Source organism: Mustela nigripes, chromosome 3 (assembly GCF_022355385.1).
Source record: "Mustela nigripes isolate SB6536 chromosome 3, MUSNIG.SB6536, whole genome shotgun sequence".
Classification (NCBI taxonomy): Eukaryota; Metazoa; Chordata; class Mammalia; order Carnivora; family Mustelidae; genus Mustela; species Mustela nigripes.
Window position 1 is genome coordinate 117144496 of NC_081559.1, and position 10152 is coordinate 117154647.

Genomic DNA, 10152 nt, shown 5'->3' on the forward strand with positions numbered 1-10152 from the left:
GATATAATACTATATGTTAACCATATTGGAATTAAAAGTAAAAACTTAATTTAAAAAAAAATTTTAGAAAAGAAATATCTTGAAACAAATGAAAAGTGGAGCACAACATATCAAAAACAATGGGATGCTTTAAAAGCAACCCTATGAGGGAATTTTATTGTAATAAATGTCTACACTAAAAGTATGCTAATAAATAACCTCACCTTATACATCAAGGAACTACAAAAGGTATAACAAATTAAGTGCAAAGTTAGCAGAGGGAAGGAAATGATAAGATCAGAGTGGAAATAAATAAAGAAAAGGAAAGTAATAGAAAAATATGAAAACTAAGAGCAGACTTTTTGAAAAGATAAACAAAACTGGCAAACATTAGCTAGACTAAGAAAAATCAGAAACCTCAAATAAAATAAGAAAGAAGAGGCATTACACCTAATGCCATAGAAATACATAGAATTGGGGTACCAGGGTGAATCAGTCAGTTAAGTGTCTGCATTCAGCTCAGGTCATGATCTCAGAGTCCTAGAATCTAGCTCCACATCAAGCTCTCTGCTCATTGGGGAGTCTCTTTCTCTCTCTCTCCCTCTATGCCTTCTTTCTTTCTCTTTCTTGCTACCTCTTTCACAAATAAATAAAACCCTTTTAAAATGCATAGAATTAAGAGACTACTATGAACAACAGTTATATATCAACAAATTGGATAAACTAAAATAAACGGATAAACTATTGGAGAAACATATGAGACTTCTCGTACTATGTTGAACAACAATGGTGAGACTGAGCATCCCTGTCATCTTCCTGACCTAGGGGAAAAGCTTTCAGTTTTTATCCATTGAGAATGATAATCATTGTGGGCTTTTTATAGATGGCTTTTATGATATTGAAGTATAATCCCTCTGTCCTTTTACTGTGGAGAATTTTAATCAAGAAAGGAAATTTTGTCAAAAACCTTTTCTGGGGGTGCCTGGGTGGCTCAGTGGGTTAAACCTCTGCCTTCGGCTCAGGTCATGATCCCAGAGTCCTGGAATCGAGCCCCGCATCGGGCTCTCTGCTCAGCGGGAAGCCTGCTTCCTTCTCTCTCTGCCTGCCTCTCTGCCTACTGCCTACTTGTGATCTCTATCTCTGTCAAATAAATAAATAAAATCTTAAAAAAAAAAAAAAACAACCTTTTTCTGCACGAGTTGAAAGGATCACATGATTCTAGTCCTTTCTTTTATTAATGGAATTTATCACATTGATTAATTTGTGAATGTTGAACCACCCATTTAGTCCAGGAATAAATTCCACTTGGTCCTAGTGAATAATCCTTTTAACTTACTATTGGATCCTATTGGCTAGTATCTTGCTAAGTGTTTTGACATCCATGTTCATCAGGGATATAGTTCTCTATAATTCCATAATTATGGAATTAATTCTCCTTTTTCATAGGGTCCTTATCTGGTTTTGGGATCAAGGTAATGTTGACCTCATAGAATGAGTTTGGAAGTTTTCCTTCCATTTCTATTTTTGAAACAGCTTCAGTATAATAAGTATTATTTATCCTTTTTTTTTTTTTTTTGACAGACAGATTCACAAGTAGGCAGAGAGGCAGGTAGAGAGAGAGGAAGGGAAGCAGGCTCCCTGCTGAGCAGAGACCCCGATGCGGGGCTCGATCCCAGGACCTTAGGATCATGACCTGGGCCAAGGGCAGAGGCTTAACCCACTGAGCCACCCAGGTGCCCCATTATTTATTCTTTTTATGTTTGGTAGAATTCCCCTGGGAAGTCATCTGGCCATGGATTCTTGTTTTTGGGGAGGTTTTTGATTACTGCTTCAGATTCCTTGTTGATTATGGGTCAGTTCAGATCTTTTATTTCTTCCTGTTAGTTTTGGTAGTTTATAAGTTTCCAGGAATACAACCATTTCTTCCAAATTGCCTAAATTGTTACCATATAGTTGCCCATAATATTTTCTTAATTCTTTAGTGTTGGTTATGATCTCTCCTTTTTCATTCATGATTTTATTAATTTCAGTCCTTTCTCTTTTCTTTTTCATAAGTCTGTTTAGGGGTTTATCAATCTTATTAATTCTTTCAAAGAACAACCTCCAATTTTTTTTTTTTTATCTGTTCTACTCTCTTCTGGTTTCTATTTCATGGATTTCTGCTCTAATATTTATTATTTCCCTTCACCTTCTGGGTTTAGGCTTTATTTGCTGTTCTTTCTCCAGCTCCTTTATGTGTAAGATAAGCTTGTGTATTTGAGATTCCTCTAATTTCTTGAAAGAGGCTTGTATTGCAATGTACTTTCCTCTATAAGATAAGCTTGTGTATTTGAGATTCCTCTAATTTCTTGAAAGAGGCTTGTATTGCAATGTACTTTCCTCTAAGGACCAACTTTGAGGTATTTCAAAGGTTTCAAACTGTTGTGATTTCATTTTCATTGGTTTCTATTATTTTTTTTTAATTCTTATTTAATTTTCTAGTTGAGTCATTCATACTTCAGTAGGATGATCTTTAACCTCCAAGTGTTCTGAAGGTTTGAAGTGTTTGAGGCTAATTCCTAGCCTAAGCAAACAGAAGACAAAAATAAATAAAAGGCATTCAAATTGGCAAAAAAGAAGTCAAACTCTCTTTTTGCAGATGACATGATACTTCACGTGGAAACCCCAAAAGTCTTCATCCAAAAATTGCTAGAATTCATGCAATAATTCAGCAACATGGCAGAATGCAAAGTCAATGTGCAGAAATCAGTTGTGTTTCTATACACTAACAATGAGACTGAAAAAAAGAAGTTAAGGAATTGATCCCATTTATAATTGTACCAAAACCCAGAAGATACTTAGGAATAAACCTACCAAAGACGTAAAAGGATCTGTACTCTAAAAACCAGAGGACATTTATGAAAGAAACTGAGGAAGATACAAAGAGATGAAAAAAAAATCCATTCTCATGGATTGGAAGAATAAGTATTGTTAAAATGACTATGCTATCTAGTGCAATCTACAATTCAATTCAATCCCTATCAAAATACCATCAACTTTTTTCACAGAGCTAAAACAAACAATCCTAAAAATTTGTATGGAGCCAGTCAAGACCCTGAATAGCCAAAGAAATGTTGACAAAGAAACCAAAGCTGGTGGCACAAAAACAGACACATAGATCAGTGGAACAGAATAGAGAACTCAGAAATAGACCCTCAACTCTATGGTCAACTAATCTCCAACAAATCACGAAATAATATCCAATGGAAAAAGAACAGTCTCTTCAATAAATAGTGCTGGGAAAACTGGATAGCCAAATGCAGAAGAATGAAACTAAACCATTTCTTAGACCATACGCAAAATAAACTCAAAATAGATGGAAGACCTGAATGTGAGACAGGAATCCATCAAAATTCTGTAGGAGAACACAGTCAGTAATCTCTTCAACCTCAGCTGCAGCAACTTCTTACTAGACACATTTCCAAAAGCAAAGGAAACAAAAGCAAAAATGAGCTATTGGGACTTCATCAAGATAAAAAGCTTTTGCACACCAAAGGAAACAGTCAACAAAACTAAAAGGCAACCCATGGAATGGGAAAAGATATTTGCAAAAGACATATCAGATAATGGGCTGGTATCTAAGACATATAAAGAACTTCTCAAACTCATACCCCCAAAACCAAATAATCCAGTCAAGAAATAGGCAGAAGACATGAACAGATATTTCTCTAAAGAAGGATTCCAAATGGCCAACAGACACATGAAAAAATGCTCCACATCACTTGGCATCAGGGAAATACAAACCATGATATACCACCTTACACCAGTCAGAATGGCTAAAATTAACAAAACAAGAAACAACAAATGTTGGTGAAGATTAGAAGAAAGGGGAACCCTCCTATACTGTTACAAGCTGGTACTCTGGAAAACATTATGCAGTTTCCTCAAGAAGTTAAAAATAGAGCTACCCTCTGACTATGACAGAAATTATACTACTAGGTATTTACAAAATTTCCAGAGGTAGTGAAATGAAGGGGCACCTGCATCCAAATGTTCACAGCAACAATGTCCACAATAGCAGAACTGTGGAAGGAACCAAAATGTCCTTCAACAGAGGAATGGATAAAGAAGATGTTGTATATACATTCAATGAAATATTATTCAGTCATCAGAAATGATGAATACTTACTATTTACATCAACGTGGAAGGAACTGAAGGGAGTTATGCTAAGTGAAATAAGTCAGTCGGAGAAAGACAATTATCATATGGCTCCATTCATATGTGAAATATAAGAAACAGTTCAGAGGACCATAAAGGAAGGGAGGGTAAACTGGATGGGAAGAAATCAGAGAATATGAAAAGACATTCTCTTCTATAAATGGGATTAGGAAAACTGGATAACCAAATACAGAAAAGTGAAATTGAACTCCTATCTTACACTACTCACAAAAATTAACTGGAAATGGAGTAAAGACTTGAACATAAGACTTAGTAATATAAAACTCCTAGAGGAAAAGATAGAGAAAAGCTTCCTTTTCTTGTACATGACACCAAAAGCATAAGAGACGAAAGTAAAAGTCAATAACTGGGGTTACATCAAACTAAAAAAATCTTCTGCATCGCAAAAGAAACAATCAACATTATGAAAAGCCAACCTATGGAGTGGGGGAAAATATTTTCAAACCATGTATCAGGTAATGTATTAATATCCAAAATATAGAAAGAAATCACACAACTAAATAACAAAAAAATACATTTAAAAATGGGCAGAGAAACTAAATCAACTTTTTTTTTTAAGAAATATCCAGGAGTGTTTGGGTAGCTTCGTTGGTTAAGTGTCTGTCTTTGGCTTAGGTCATGATTCCAGGGTATTGGAATCAAACCCTGCATCAGGCTGCCTGCAAATGAGAAGACTGCTTCTTTTTCTCCCTCTGCCTCTCTCCCAGCTTCTGAGTATTCTCTGTCTCTCCCTGTCTCACTCTCTCTCTCAAATAAATAAATGAAATCTTTTAAAAAATAAAGAAGACATCCAAAGGGCCAACAGGTACATGAAAAGATGCTCAGCATCATTAATTATCAGGGAAATGTCAAATCAAAACTTTAGTGAGCCATTACCTCACATCTATTAAAATGGCTATTATCAAGAGACAAGAGTAACAAAGTGTTGACAAGCATGTGATTAAAGGGAACCCTCATGCACTGTTGGTGGGAATGCAAATCATTGCAGTCACTATGGAAAACAGTATGGAGATTTTTCCAAAAATTAAAAATAGAACTGCTATGTGAGCCAACAACCTCCATTCTTGGTATATATCTAAAGGAAATGAAGACAGGATATTGAGAAGCTATCTGCTCTCTCATGTTCATTGCAGAATTATTTTCAATAGCTTCAATAGATATGGAAACAGTCTAAGAATCCATCAATGTATTGATGGGTAAGGAAAATGTGATATTCATATACAGTGGAATATTATGCAGCCATGAGAAAGAAGACAATCCTGTCACTTGCAAAAGCATGGATAGACCTTGAGGGCATTAGCTAAGTGAGATATGCTGGACAGAGAGGGATAAATACCATATAATATTACTAAAATGTGGAGTCTAAAAAAGCAATTTTGTAAAAACAGAGAGTAGAATGATGGTTAGAGGGTGGGGAAATTGGAGAGATATTGTTAAGGGATACAAACTTGGAATCTGTAGGTGAATAAGTCCTGGAGATCTAGGGCACAGCACAGAGATTACAGGAAAAAATGCTGTGTTATATACTTCAAAGTTGCTGAGAGTCTAGATCTCACATGTTCTCACAACAAAAGAGAAATTATAATTATGTGAAATGTTAGCTAATGCTACTGTGGTAATTATATAGTATCATAGAAATGTATCAAGTCAACACCTTATACACCTTGAACTTTTACAGTGGTATATTTGAATTATATCTCAATTGTTTAAAAATAGCTAATTATAAATAATTATGAGAGTTTTCTCTAATCTAGAACTACTCACTTTTCTAGGATAATGCCATTAGTAACCTATTAATTTTCTACTTTGGTGTTGATCTTTTATTTTTCACATATTAAAATATTTCAAAGATTGGGTGCTTTCCTTAAATAAGTACATTTTTAAGCGACCAAGGGAAAATGTAATAATTTCTATTTAGCAACAGAACTGATCCAAGTGTGTGTGTGTGTAACCAAGGGAAAGAACAGGTATTTATTATTTGAGATATAGCGTAAATATAACATATGTGGTATATACATACATATACATATGGTGTGTGTATAATATACATAAGTATACACACACACCACATATATATAATACATATTATTTCAAGTCCCTTTGAATATTTTAGAAGAAAATATTGAGAACGTATAAAAATCCCTTGATAATTTTCTCATCTGTTTCATTTCTGAAATTTAATAAAGACAGTTAAGATTTGCTATCTTTGTTTTTATCTACTAAAATATATTTATAAAAGCAGAGTACTTATAATAGTCTGTGAACCCTGAATTCCAGAAGTTACCCCTTTCCCTTCATGTTAAAACTACTTAGCAACAAAGAGAACTCCTTCAGTATTCTATAGATTTTCTATAGATTTTCCTTCCTCATTTCTTTGTTTCCATGGTGTTTTAACATAGTGTTTTCTTAGTTCCCTTGATACCAGCTTACGAAAGCAATAGAATATGAAACTATTTTAAACTTCATCTCCTAGCTTTTAATGTCTTCTACAAGTGAACTGTGTTGGTTAGAGAAAAAAAAAATTATATATATATATAGAGAGAGAGATAGATATATCTCTCTCTCTCTATATATATATATCTCCTCATCTTTTCCAGATCCAAATTCATCAAACCCAGGACTTTCTTATACATAAACAAATATAGTGTGAGATGTTATTTACTGTCAATAATAAATGGAGAGTGTGGGATGGATTAGAATGTGGTCAGAAGATACATTTGACATGTGAATGTAAATAGTGCTACTCTGTGAGGTGAGTAGGTGAAGGTGTCCTACAAGGGGACAAAACAGTAGTAGCAGCACTTTGGAGTTAAGTTACAGAAGAAATGGTATGTCCTAGAAGATTTTCAGTAAGGGTGGTATTGTCAATTCAGCTTTTAATAGAAAATAAAATTTAGTTTTCAAACGTATGTCTTTTTGGTCAAAAATTAAATTAAGTCAGCTGGAGAGCTCATTCACTTACTGATATATTCTTCTTCCTTCTTTTGACAAGAATTGCATTTTAAAGATGCCAGGGCATAGATTGATGGAGAGCTGTTGTAAGCATTATAATATTTTCTGTTCTATTTGACTTTCAACCCTGTACAAGTATTAATTTGATTAAAATTAATTTTACATAACATTTTCCCATTACTAATACATGGTAAAAGTACCGTATCTAGTGCTATATTTATTAACCATAGAAAAGAAATTATTCTGTATATTGTTAATGTATAACTGGCTAAGTATTTGGCAAAATGAAGTTAGATTCTTACCTCATCTCACTAGAATGGATTCTAATTGTAATAAAAATTTACATACAAAAATTAAACTATAAAAATACAGGGGAACATATTTAAGAAAGGAGGAATTTTTTTGCATATAATACTTAAGGTTACAGTGGGAAATCAGGATCAACAGAATTAAATACATAACAACAGAAATCTAGATAAATCTAGTAAAACAAAAACTATAAAAGCATCTGAATATTATAAGACAATGAATTACTAATCTTCTGAAGAATGACCATTTTTTAGAAACCAATAGGGAATGTTAAGCATCTTTGTAGACACTTGGGCCAAATTTTAGAAGGGCTAATTTAGATAAAAATAAATTCAATTATACATAAATAGAGAAAATTAATTTCTCTGGAAAATTTGAAATTAAAAAATTACTAAGATAATTAGACACTGTTTATTGCTTCTGAAAGTATAAATAATACCTAGTATTAATATTGTAAGTTTTGGGTTGTTTTTTCATGAAATATACATGCAAAAGGACACATAAGATGAACACTGATGATTTAAAGAACAAATTAGCAACAGTGTACCCATTACTCTGTGTGTACCCATTTTCTGTTAAGAAACAGAAAAAAATGGTACCTCACATGACCTGTGGTAAAAATCACATCTTCCTCTGCTTATCCTGAAATTTGAGTTAGGATAACTCATTTTTTTAAAAAAATAATTATATTCCCAATATACTGTACATCTCAATATATATATCATGTATTGCTTTACATTAAATAATGTCATTTTTTCTATTAACAATTTTGTATACTCTAAGCTTTTTTCTTTGACTTGCTACTGTATTTTAATGGTTGGATTTTAATCTGTTATTTCCTAAGCAATTGATTTCTTTTTTCTGAATTAAACTGTATTTATGCTTGGTGCAAGTGTATACATGTATGTGGACAAAGAAGATCAGGATCAGTTCTTCCCCTCTCCATAGCTTGATGTCCATAATAATTCACTGATAACAGGGAAAGATTACAACTGGGGTCAGTCACATCTTCAAGCTTGCTCATAAGCACTTATTTAAAATGACAATTTTAGCTGAAAGCAAATATAAATGGAAGTAAGAAAAGATAAACTGCATGTACTTAAAACCCTGCTAAAACACAAACTAATAATTAGACTGTTATAAACATTCCTTGACTAAAGAGTATCTGAAACTGGTAGATTGTATCCACCTTTATTATCTTGTGTGACATCAAGTACTCCCAAGTGATTCAAAACTTCCCAAATGGGGTGCCTGGCTGACTCAGTCAGTTAAGAGTCTGCCTTCAGTTAGGGTTAGGATCCCAGGGTCTTGAGATGGAGTCCAGCATTGGGCTCCCTGCTCAGTGGAGAGTCTGCTTCCTCTGCTCCCTCTGGCCCTACCCCCTGCTCATGCTCTCTCTCTTGTTCTTTCTCAAATAAATAAATAAAATCTTAAAAAAAAAAAACAAAAAAAAACCCTTTCCAAATGTATTTATCCTAGTCTACTCTAGATTGATTGATTGATTGACTGATTCTGTCTGAATTCTGGTTTATAATGATTCCATTAACATATATGGATGATTTTTACTCTAAATACAACATGAAAAGTTCCAATCAGGGACTCCTGGGTCGCTCAGGGGTTTAACCATCTGCCTTTGGCTCAGGTCATGATCCTAGGGTCCTCGGATCAAGTCCTATGTCTGGCTCCCTGTTCAGCAGGCAGCCTGCTTCTGTCTCTGCCCCTCCCCCCACATGCTTGCTATCACTCTCTCTTTAAAATAAATAAATAAAATCTTAAAAAAGTTCCAGTCAGTATATTTGATGCTTTTTATTTTCAAAGCGATGTGTATACAAAATAATATTGAAGTTCACATGGTCAGGGACACCTGGGTGGTTCTCTCCCACTCTCACTCCCCCTGCTTGTGTTCCCTCTCTTGCTCCTCTCTCTCTCTCTCTGCCAAGTAAGTCCATAAAATCTTAAAAAAAAAAAATTCACATGGCCCTTGCTCTTAGGCCTTTTCAGTGAAACTTCAGAGAGCCTCCTGCTTTCCTGGTGGGATTTTTCATTAATGTTCTCTCACCACATTGGCTTTGAACTCAACTTTTCCTATTATGATGTGATCTTTATCCCGCTGCCCCAGTTTCTCACCTGAATTCCTCATAACCCTCTCATTAATATGACAAGGTCTTCTTAGCCACACTGGGCCATGTTAAGCCACACCTTAGGCTCAAGCGTTATCTTGGCAATTGCCCATTCCTTTTAGGACTGTTTTTTTTTGGAGGTAATAGATGTCCACTCTCCATGCCTTGTTAAAAAAAAAAAAAAAAGAATCCTGAAATGTACATTCTTATTTTAAAAAATCTAAGTGTGCACTGCTGCAGAGATTGGGGAGACAGGAGTCACATGGAAGCACATTTCCCCAGATCACCAGCAATCACACCACTAGTCCACATACTGTGATCACTGAGATGTTGCTTATGAGGACTTTAATCATGAGCAGAGGTGATGAGCTACTTTTCTATCTTAATCATGAGCAAAGGTGATGAGATATTTTCTATCTAGAATTATCTTGGTGCTACATGCCTGGTTACTTTCCCAATCTTTATCCCAAACTAAAATTAAATACCATCTGTTAATGGATGAATTATGTTTCTGCAAAATTCACATGCCGAAGCCTTAATCCTCAGTACCTCAGACTGTGACTGTATTTAGAG